This window comes from Brachyhypopomus gauderio, chromosome 2, assembly GCF_052324685.1.
Source record: "Brachyhypopomus gauderio isolate BG-103 chromosome 2, BGAUD_0.2, whole genome shotgun sequence".
Classification (NCBI taxonomy): Eukaryota; Metazoa; Chordata; class Actinopteri; order Gymnotiformes; family Hypopomidae; genus Brachyhypopomus; species Brachyhypopomus gauderio.
This window is the reverse complement of record NC_135212.1, coordinates 6,402,962-6,415,627: the sequence shown is the minus strand read 5'-3', so window position 1 is coordinate 6,415,627 and position 12,666 is coordinate 6,402,962.

Genomic DNA, 12,666 nt, shown 5'->3' with positions numbered 1-12,666 from the left:
CCCAGCAAGGTAGCCTGTGATCTGCAGTTCTTCTCACGACCTTGTGTTGACACCACAATCTCCAGTGACTAATACTTATGCCCACACCCACACTCATCCCCACACCCACACCCACACTCACCCCCACAACTATCCCCATCCCCACACCCATTCCCATACCCACCAACCACCTCAGCTATATAGAACATTTCCTCTGCTGGCCTGTGCTCTTATTAACCACAAACACTGACCAGCCCAAAATTAAAATTGAAGCTTTGGTGTTACCTGAATAAACAATATTAAAACTTTTTTATTTTTGTTTGTTTGTTTATTTTTGTTTGTGCTAGGCCCATTGGAATTTGCACTTTGTTTATTTAACAATGTAAAAGAAAATCTAAAAGATGGAAATTAGGGCATCTTGAGAATCCACACCATTAAACTGAAGCTATATCCAACCAATTACCTCTGCTCCACTCCACCCACAAATCCCCAGTAGTGTGAGTGGGGATAACAGCACACCCGAGTGTTTACCGAAGAGCCACGTGGGGCAAATGCAGCTTCATTCCAACCTCCAGCTCCTGATCAACCCTAACTCCTAAACCCAATCTTAACCCTAACCCTAACCCTAAAACCTTAATCCAAAATCCAACCATAACCCTAACTCCCAACCCAACCATAACACTAACACTACCCATAAAACCAAACTCCTAAGCCTAACACTAGCCCTAATCCCTATCCCCTAACCCTAACCCCTAATTCTAGCCCAACCCTAACCCCTAACCCCTATCCTCTATCCCCTATCCCCTAACCCCTAACTCCTAACCCCCAGGACAAGCTGCTCTTCAGCACTGCAGTGGCCTGTATGTTGTGTTTTGAAACACCAGGTAAGGAAGCAGATACCTTTGCATTGCTTGCATCAGTGAATATGTAATTAAATTCTCAGCATAGGCCCTGAAAGAACATAAGATGTACAGGATAAATTGCAATACAATACAATAACTGTTAACACTAGTATAATGGTAATACAATCTTTACATGTGTAAAAAAAAACTTTAAGGTTATTTGAGCTGTGACACCACATATTTTCCGATCAGTCAATAACAAGGAAATCAAGAAAAAAACTAATTGTATAAAATGCCTCGATCAGGGTGCTGTATTCCTAGTCTGTGATTGTTTTATTACCATTCTCCGTCCTTTATGCTCCCTGTGTAGCGCATCCGTGCAGCTGAGAGAGACTTCAAACATGGAGGACAGGAGATGAGGCACGTTATTTGACGTGGTGCATTATCAAACAGGAGCCCACCGCACGTCTTTCTCGAAGTGTCAGTGCATTATGGAAGAGAATCACAGCGCTGGTCTCTTTCCAAGGGTGAGATGCACTGACAGTGATGGAAGATCTGAGGGAGTGTGAAGTCAGATTCCCACAGATTTATGGGTTTATGAAGTGTTTTCACCGGCCCTTTGGAAATCACTCAAGTCTTATTGAGGTTGATAATGAAAGCAAACTCAACAACAGAAAGCCCCTGCTGTCTGCCATCACCCTGGTCTGCCTTATTACTGAAGCACTGAGACGCTCTTTAGAAACCTCACAAGCGCAACTCCTGGAAACAAAGGTACCATCGTGCTTGTAAAACCCCAGAGCCCATTTAATACAGGCAGAATCGTATTTATTTGGTATGTCTTTTACATTCTGATAATAATTCAGCTGTGTATGTATGTGATTTATATTTATACCGTAAGACTAGACTGGTAAATTGCAGCAGGAATCGATAGGAATGACTATTACTGGAAATGCAGTTACCTAGAATGTTATAAAATTGATTTCTCTTCTTCACTTGGAACATATCATTAAGGAAATATTTCAAAGTTTTATATGATAGTTAGAATGAATAGACATGTGACTCCCGTGTTTGTAATGCAGAAGATTAAATGGAAGAAAGAGGCAGAGAATGCTTCTATCACAGATTAGCAAGTCAATGTATGTGTCTTCCTCACATGATTGGAAAATTACTACAATCACAACACACACCTCACTCCACTCCCTTTAGGACGCTGCCAATATTACCCTGAATTAACAGCAACGTCTCTCATAACTCACAGCTGTGTCCTTTAATGAACCTAATCTCTTCAATCACACAGGATGTAATTGCTATTAAGACCCAAACAGAGTGCACTGCTTCAAATGGACAGTGTTGTGCAGAACATTTTAAATCTCTCAAAATGCACGACTGAAGACAGCCAGCAGGATCCAGGTGTGCAGACCAGTACGCCTGAACATTTCACTCCATTTGGCTTAGACATGCATGTTATTTGTTCTTAATTTAGACTTTAGACTAAATGAGTCATACAGAAATGTTTGTTCTAGACTATTTAGCCTTCAATCTTAATTAGAATCTACAATGTTGATTATATTAAGTGTTTTGTACAGTGTTATCAAGCATGAAGAATCTGAAGAGTCTCTATGAGACTATTTGTCTGTGAGACAGTATGTTGTCTGTGAGACAGTATGTTGTCTGTAAGACAGTACTTTGTCTGTGAGACAGTACGTTGTCTGTGAGACAGTACGTTGTCTGTGAGACAGTATGTTGTCTGTAAGACAGTACGTTGTCTGTGAGACAGTACGTTGTCTGTGAGACAGTATGTTGTCTGTAAGACAGTTTTTATACAGCACACTTAATGCCCCATTTTAGGGAACACTACTGAACCTTTAACTATACTAGTTATGTGCATTTTTAAAATGAGAAATTAGACATATTTGAAATTGATAACTAAAAATTTATCAATGACACCATTTAATTATAAACACGTTTTATACGGTGAGTCCAACCCATCTGTAGCCAAGCACACTGCGTGTTTCACATCCTCTAACCTTTAATCAGTATCTGTGTCAGGTGACAGGCCTGCTAATGGATGGGTGTGTTTGCATGGCCGACTGTTCTCAACCCAGCAATGTCACTGACACATAAGGAGACACTGCTGTACCAGACAAACTTGGACTGGTTAAACACGCCTGTGACGGGGCTTTGAGTTTGATCGGTGGCACGCTACTGCTATCCTGTCCACCATGGTCCTACAGACAGAAACAGAAAGATGACTGGTGTATGGAGCTTTTTTAGTGTCACCAGAACCTGAACCTGAAATCATTATTACTTGAAAAAACAGTCTGTAAAATCCATTCAGGTATGCAGCAGTGTTTTGCTGCGTAGAAAAGGCTCTTCTACTCATTACCACTCTGCAATAAAGAGTTCTTTTTACGTATCCATCTGGTTTTTGCGTTCTTATTTAATTCCATCTTGTCCACTATGTACATGCTACTACCCCACACCCCAAACCTAGACCCATGACATCGTGGGGTCATAACAGCGGCTGACAATCGAAACCAATACAAAGCTCAATATACTACAAATTGCACAAATACTAAATGCGATGCCACTCGCTCGCAGAGGTTTAAATTACGCTGATGGCGTGGAGGAACATTCACTGATAACCATACATCTATAATAATAAACCCTTTAAATTTAGTGCTATTGTTAACGGTCTACCACTGTAGATTCACGTACCCTCCTATAATCTTAATTCGACGTTATCGCTAAACAGTATTCTGAACTAGTAATATAGAGCTGTCTAGCTGGATGTCGGCTAGTATCTTTCACTCAACATAATTTTCAAACAAAAGTTATGAACCATCTTCATTGCAACAAATGCGATTCAGAGCTCGTCGGGATGATTTAAGCGAGTGGCCGATAGTCAGAGTCACCCAAGACTCTTTAGATGTCTGTCAGCAGAGGCAGGCGGCGTTTCTGGACAACGGAGACCACACAAAGTGCCACGATTATGTGGCAGCTGCCACAAGGTGCCATTTCTGGGTGGCACAGTGGTCACTTTTGTGCTGCTTACATGGTACTTACACACCAAACAGGGACCGCACCCTTACAGGAAATTTATCAGAAAAACATGCCTCCCAATGACCTCTGATATGTTTTGTGATTGGCCAGATGCAGTTCGATTAGCTCGGAGTTTGTTTGCTCATCCTAAGTATCCATGCATTCCCGACTCGAATTTCAACCTGAACCTGGATTTCGACCTGAACCTGAATTTCGACCCGAACCTGAATTTTGACCCAAAACTGAATTTCGACCTGAACCTGAATTGCGACCCGAACCTGAATTTCGACCTGAACCTGAATTTTTACTTCAATTTTTGCATACCTGAATGGATTTTACAGACAGTTTTTTCAAGTAATAATGATTTCAGGTTCAGGTTCTGGTGACACTAAAAAAGTTCCATACTGGTGCCCCTATTTAAGAGGTCATGGAGTGTAGGTACGAGGGACGTGGTTCAAATGTGCCAGGTCCTGGGGTTTCACAATGAAACTCTTACTGTAGAATGTAATGTTCTGGTAACTGGTCGGTTGTGAAGACTCCCATTACTTGCCTGTTAGCAGCAAAACCATCCAAACATTTACACCCATTTACAGAATATGGATGAAATCTTGTTTGAATCCTTACTGTCTTTTTGAATCATGTCCCATACCTCCAAATCCCATAACGAGGTTGTAGATGTAAGATTTACTAACTGTAATGTGAGTTGGCTAAAATGAAATGACCTGAACTGTCTTTGCCCTTTTGAAAATGTAAAATATGTTTATCAGTTGGATAATGGCAGCGCACTGAGGGCTGGACTCTGCTGGAGGGGTTATTAGCGTCTGAACAACAGGCCTGGGCAGTCCACCAGCACCACGATTAAGCCGTAAATGTTCTACTGCTGTACCTCTCGGTCGGGATCATCATTGTGTCTGGAGGATACGAGTCCACACTGCTCCTCAAATGTAATTGTGCTGTTATTGGATATTGTTTGTTGGGCCACATGCTTGTGGGTTGAAGATAATAGTGAAACAGCGGTCAATGTCATTTCTTAGGCATCATGAAGATTGTTCTTTTAAGAGAGTGGTGAGATGTCTGCTGCTCTTCTGCTGGTGAACGTGTAAATTGCTGTTAGAGTGTGTGCTTACAACAGGGGCTGGTGTCAGAGTCAGAGACCCAGAGAGGTCAGCACTCGCTGGGAACACACGACACACTCTGACCTCTCAAACAGCTTGAACTGCAGACAAGAAAGACCAGGTTCTTAATATGTTATGGATTACACATAATTCTCTTGTGACACAGGATGGATAAGACAGCGTATGGATTATACATTGCTCTCAGCAGGAAGACACCAGAAGCATGTTTAGGTGTGAAGATCAAGCTTTTAATAAAGCACAGAGGAGACACAGCTGAGACGGTTTAAGCTGCTTTCAGTGTGTTTGAGTTACAAGGATCATTATTCCTGATTCCTGAATGTTCTTCAGAAAAAAAACTGACATGAAAGTGTTGGAATTTTGCAATATGACCTGATAACCAAAACACACAAAGTGGAATGAACCTTTAGATGGTATCAAACGTAGAATGCAATTATTCACTCTGAAAAACACATACAGTACCTTCAACCTGAGCATTTAACCGAGGGATCACATTTGAGTTACATCTCGTATTCTTCAGTGAACTGGCGTGTTATGTGGGCTGCTGTGAAACTGCTGGCTGAAGACCTTCGAGTCCATGCTTGGCCACCCAATCTCATTAGAGCCTTTCTAATTCCAGCCATTTGTCACCATGTGTACACCCTAAACAAAAACAAAGAAATTAAACCATCTCATATCTGTGAATTATTTACCATGCAACTCTCCCCTTTTCTTAAAACAGATGGCATCTCGTATTGATTGACTGCAACACAGAGGCTATTGTTGGTACTCACTCACATTGCTTATTCATAATTTCATGCAAGACCAGGCATTGCTCAGACAAACCCTCAGTTTAAAAACTGCTATCTCACCAAACCAACACACCGTTCATCACTCGTACGATGACGTTATTTCATAGCATCCATCTACATCCAAGATGCAGTGGACACACACGAGCACAACCTGCTCCTAATTTCACAAACCCAGGACGTCTCCTAAAGCATAGCTGAAGTTTGGCAGCTCAGTCCAAATGAATTATTAGTCCTCCAGCGTGACATGATTCACCATAAGGGCAGATCCATCCCTGAAGTCTTGTTTTCTTTGTATGCTCTATGGGTGCTGTAATGACCAGTGACTTCATTTAATAAACCTGGTGTGTATGGCTAATGCATAAACACAACGTTGCTTATTTTAGGTTTGATGAAGCAAAGGGAGAAAGTGACACTGAATATCCCTGCATACTCGTCCTGCTTTATCGCATCAAAGCTCCTAACGGTTTCCTGAATTACACATTTAATATACTTGGGCAACAGGTGACAACTGGAACAATGTGTTCCTTATTTACCAGGGTTTGGTGTCATTAAGAACAACTGTCAAGTCTTCTTAATAGAAAATGTGAATAATGTACCCATTTTTACTCTATTGATGAAGTGCAGCCAGTCATTGTGGAAATACCGTCATATCTGATGCTTTATGTCAAGGTCATTTTTACTTTAGTTGTTATATGTGGACGTGGGTGTCTCCCCGTGAAGCTGCTTTGGCCCTTACCAAACCCTTGATGCTTTCTTAAGTTCCTAATAAGCTGTAGTATAACCTCCTGGATACCATTTCAGTATCAGTCATACGTTAAAACATTTCAAAACAGGTTGTTAGAATCTTACGGTTGAAGATGTTATGGGGGTGGTTTTGGGAGGGTGGGGGGGGGGGGAGTGTTAATGTGACTCTTACACACATCTTGTGGGGGAAAAGGTGAGCTGTCCCTGGTTTATGTGTAATAAGGCTTCAGGGTGCATGAGTGACTGGAATTAGGATGAGCAGAACTGCATGAAAGATGTCACAGCCATGAAGCGTGAAGGCTTCTGGGAAGCCTGCATGAATCTCAAGAGTGGGTGTATGAAAGTGTGCACACATTTGTGTGTGTATGCATGTGTGCATATGCATCGGTTAGCACATGCATGTGAGCATCCTAATGGCTATTGCAAATGTTTGTGAGCATCTGTGTGAAAGAGAATCGCCTCTGCACTGTTCTGGGGGTGGTGATACGCTACGATGGGGATCTGAAGACCAAGATAAGCAGGAACAGAGTTCTTCTTTCCAGAGTGTGTAAACAGAGGCTCTCCCAGTCTGCAGTGGTTTGATCTCCACACAGGATGCTGCTCTAGACTGGACCTGCAGTCATAACTACTGTCAGATTCTTTTGTGACTTCACTCTGGTGGGTTTTTGCACCTAATGTTCTGTGCAACATGAAATGAATCAGGCAGCTACAGTAAAAGGTGGAGTGGCGGCGTGTAGTAATGGAGTTATGTAATCTGAATGTATTCAGGGTAAATAGAGCGGCGTTTATTGTGCATGACTTTGATTTGGGTAAAACACAAAGGGATGTTTGATTGTAAATCCTTACAAAGACAATAATTCTAGACAATAATTCAAGACAACAATTCTAACCACAACAGAATAGAATCAGTTATTCATTCCACATTTGTGTAGCTCTCTTTTTGAGAACAATGCAACATGACCCAAACCAGCATGTTTCTAGATTTGTTTTCTGTTTAAACTTGCATATCATTTCACAGAAGAAAATAAGATGGTATCACAATAACCTAATGGCTAATTACAGGAAAACACACAGGACAAACAGGATAACTCCTAACTCAGTTAAACACCATTCCCTCGTTACTAGAGAAGCAATTTGATCTCCAGCACAGATAGAGTTAAATGCTCTCTGTAATCTAGCAGTGTTTATTCCTTTGTGCAAACAAATCGCTCTGGGAATTTATCTTAAATGTTGATCCACAGCCACAGCCAACGCTAAGGCCAGTATAGGGATAATTGGATCTAGGAGCAATCCCCTGACTCAGGCCAGTAAGAAAACTGTGTCAACTTAAATTTAGATGTTCATGTGTAGACCAGGTCTGTGTAGGCCTTGATTCTGATTACACTGTAGAGGATAAAGAGCATGAGGGAAGAGTTTGATCAATTGTTCAAACAAACTGAGAGATGTTTTCAGTGAGCATTGGGGAAATAGTGAGAGAAAGAGTGCGACTCTCGTTAGCTAAGACCAACTTAAAGAGAACAGTTCGGTCGGTTTTTCAGGAGGAGAAGAGTGAGATTTGGGGGTCTCGAGAGCTCGTCTGATTTCAGGAGTTGAAGTGAGAGGTTAGAAGGTGTGAGGAACTCATCTGGAACATTCAGTGGACTGACACTATCACAGGCCACTGAGGCCAGAGACGCCCTGCAGGAACAATAGAGGGAGTTTCCTGTTGGGCTGAAAGCTGTCACCCTCGAATGCTGCCTGCTAGGTAGGAGCAGGAGGGGAGGACAGGGGAGGGGTCAGGGCACTCGGGCAGATCCACAATGCACAGGAAGCGCACTGCCTTTTTCACACACACACACACACACACACACACACAGAAACACACACACACACACACACACACACACACACACACACACACACACACACACACACACACACACACACACACACACACACACACACACACAGAGGCAGGCTAGTTCAGGCACACTCTCAGAAGGGAGGATCATGACCTTTCCTCGCTGTTCCAACTCCATGTGCAATCCAGCAGGTGTTCCCCACAACCCCAGTGACATTGCCATCCAGCACAAAGGCACATCAAAGCCAGTGCCTGCCAACGAAAGCAAGGGAGGGAGCTAGGGGCAGACAGAAAGACTTCAACTCCCACGTTTCCCAGCAGTGTGCCAAGTGTCCACTGTTTCCACTTTCAGCAACATTGAAAGCACACTGGAGCTTCTGCACATCACACTCACATTTCCATGTGTACTGTGTTCTGGAATTGCTACAGGTTATGTGCGCTATGCGTTTTCTTTAATGGTACAATACAAGCTATGTTGAATCCAAACAAATGATTGAATAGAGGGTTGTCTGGTCACTAACGGATTACAGATTTCCTTAATTACAGATTAAGGGAAACTATGGTGTGTTTTGCCTTCTCAACAGCTGGGATTTGAAGCTGGGGTTTGATGTGTGAAGTGGACCTGCAACATTAGCTGGAAATTCAGCTCATTTCTGCCAATCTAAAACCTTCCACATCTTCTTATGTGACCTGGTGGATTCCACATTGCCAAGGTTACCCTAAAACCTCACACAGCTCTGGGAGATCTGTCAGCTGTGGTGTTTGTCAGAGTTTGGAGCCCCTGACCACACCTCATCCTGCAGACATCCTGCCCTGACCACACCTCATCCTGCAGACATCCTGCCCCTGACCACACCTCATCCTGCAGACATCCTGCCCTGACCTCACCTCATCCTGCAGACATCCTGCCCCTGACCACACCTCATCCTGCAGACATCCTGCCCCTGACCACACCTCATCCTGCAGACATCCTGCCCTGACCACACCTCATCCTGCAGACATCCTGCCCTGACCACACCTCATCCTGCAGACATCCTGCCCCTGACCACACCTCATCCTGCAGACATCCTGCCCTGACCTCACCTCATCCTGCAGACATCCTGCCCCTGACCACACCTCATCCTGCAGACATCCTGCCCCTGACCACACCTCATCCTGCAGACATCCTGCCCTGACCACACCTCATCCTGCAGACATCCTGCCCTGACCACACCTCATCCTGCAGACATCCTGCCCCTGACCACACCTCATCCTGCAGACATCCTGCCCCTGACCACACCTCATCCTGCAGACATCCTGCCCTGACCACGACCACACCTCATCCTGCAGACATCCTGCCCTGACCACACCTCATCCTGCAGACATCCTGCCCTGACCACACCTCATCCTGCAGACATCCTGCCCTGACCTCACCTCATCCTGCAGACATCCTGCCCTGACCACACCTCATCCTGCAGACATCCTGCCCTGACCACACCTCATCCTGCAGACATCCTGCCCCTGACCACACCTCATCCTGCAGACATCCTGCCCCTGACCACACCTCATCCTGCAGACATCCTGCCCCTGACCACACCTCATCCTGCAGACATCCTGCCCCTGACCACACCTCATCCTGCAGACATCCTGCCCTGACCACACCTCATCCTGCAGACATCCTGCCCCTGACCACACCTCATCCTGCAGACATCCTGCCCTGACCACACCTCATCCTGCAGACATCCTGCCCTGACCACACCTCATCCTGCAGACATCCTGCCCTGACCACACCTCATTCTGCAGACATCCTGCCCCGCCTCCCCTCCCCATTTGTTAAGGAAGGAAATAAATAAAACAATAAAGATATAAGTGATGCATTAGTGAGAAATGGTGCATTAGACTTTAACTTAATTTTCTCTACTGCTTCTCCATTTCAGGGACAAGTATAAAAGTTGAACTCACGGCCTTTCAGCCTGCGAAATAGCAACTATGCAGGAAAACTTGATTTACAATAGATCAGGTACGCACCAGACAAAACTGTTGTCAGCGTGGATTAAGTTCACCTGTCTGATAGCTTTAGGGCTTCTCACGCCTCTGCAGAAGAACAGCATTGTGGTTAGGAGTGGGCATTACCTCCACAGATAAAAGTGGAGTCACGGATGGAGGAGTGATGGGGTCATTTGTTTCTTGGTTGTGATGTTTATGGCTTTCCCACCTGAGTGACTGAGTGTTATGGGCTAATGCAAACCTGATGCTTAGAATGCGTTGCAGTCACTGAGCTTCCACGGCTGGATCTTTCATGCTAGCTGTAATGCTCCCTCCCACCCTAATGCCAACTGGTGCCTTTTTATGTCTGTTCTTCCACATCCAGTTGAAACCTAATACATGCACGGCTCAGTGGTGTGAGCGCTCCATTCAGAACTCCGCAACAATGCTCCTCCACACATGGTGGTCATGGCACTCAGCGCTGGAGAGCAGACCCGTCCTCAGGGTTGCCTGACAGAAATGCATGAAGAACAGGGCTGCCGGGATGTGACGTGCATCTCTGGTATAGGGTTACGGACTGCCCAGCTTCAGTGTTACCCTGGTCCATGAGACCATTACGAGATATGCTCCACTTCCATGGAGCTGACATCCAAATGTCTTGCTATTTCAACTGTTGAACCTTTGGCTGAACTTAATGCATGAAACCAGATCCACTATGGCTGAACAGAGGACTCATATGAGCTAAGACCAAACCCTGTTCTCCACTGATGCAATGATTTACCGAAGTCTGAAGGAGTGGATTTTATACATGCATTCTGTCAAATCAAACTTATATTCATTCAGAATTTAAAGTGAATTACATTACAACACCAGATTTAAAGTAGCTAATGCGATTCTTCTTCTTCATATGTCTTTTGCTGTGCGGATGTTTAAAACACTTGTACCGGTAATCATGTTTTGCTTTTCTCATAATAAAACTACTTCTACATCCCACTCTCAGTTCATTACAAGTGCTGTAAGTGATGTTCTCAGTTCTTGCCACACTGTTGCCTTCAGTCTCTTGTCCTGTGTTCACAGAGCCTCTACACACCATCCTCTGTGTTGCCTGTGCACGCTTCACTAATTCACAGGCTTAGAAAACCACCTGCTTCTGGAGATTTTCTCTTTATTATTTCTACCCAAACTGTTCTGAACATTGCAGCCTCTGATTACAGAGCCCAGGGCATTCAGAGAGAAGTTATACCTCAGGGTGTCTATTTTAGTGATAAGTGCCAGGATGTAAAGACAGTCTAGCCAAAGTATTCTTTTGTAGTATTAGTCAAAGCAAAATCGATTTCAGCACCGTAAATGCATTAAGACTCTCTTATCCTGGGTAATTCCCTTTATCCTAAGAATTTCAGTTCTGGTTCGGTCATGTAGACAGAGAGCAGCACATTACCTGGGTCTGCTCTGATGCAGCTAAATCTCCACCTCCCAGACTCCAGCAGGAAGTCCTCGCCATGCTCCCCAGAGGAAACCACTCCCAGCCAGGGCACAGAGCTGGAGGAAAGAGCCCCGCGATGCCAGAAATATCAGTCTAATAACACATAGGCCTTAATGAGACCTATATACTGCATATGGGTTACTAGACTAAACACTTTCCCCCAAATGGTGGCTGTGGGGTAAACTGGGGCAGATCTTTGGCCATAAGGTGCTCCATTTGACCCTCTCGGATATATGGTATACGGGTATATTGATGCTTACACTATGGTGGCAGCCTAACAGTGCTTCATTAACATTATATTTCATATTCTAGGTGTTGGATCTGGAAAGCTGACATGTGACATAACGAATTAAAGAAGGAAACCAGAGAGAGTCTTCACATCCCTGGGGAGCAACACCTCATATTTGTCTGCAGCAGACATGCATGGCATGGTGAATAATGTCTGTAATTTTCCATGATTGATTGCTGTCATTACCAGGCAGGTCTAATTTAAAAATGTTATAAAAACATAAAAGTGTTATATAAGATTACATGCAGATGGATGTCGACAGTGAAAGTGATAAACAAACAATTTGTGGATGTTCTTCAGAAACATAAATGTTTAAATAAAAGTTTTAATATTGATTCAGTTTTAAACTGCCATGTCTGTTTCTTAATCCCAGAATTTCATGAACCCCGATACTATTCTCTGCCTTACACTCATTTAGCAGTTGTAAAACACACTTTTTACAAAGCATTAAATAAATTCTCCTACATTGGACACACAATTCAAAACTGAAAACCATGTGTTTCTTTTGGAAGACACTGCCATGCAACACACCCACCTACCAATTATCCTAAACCAGTC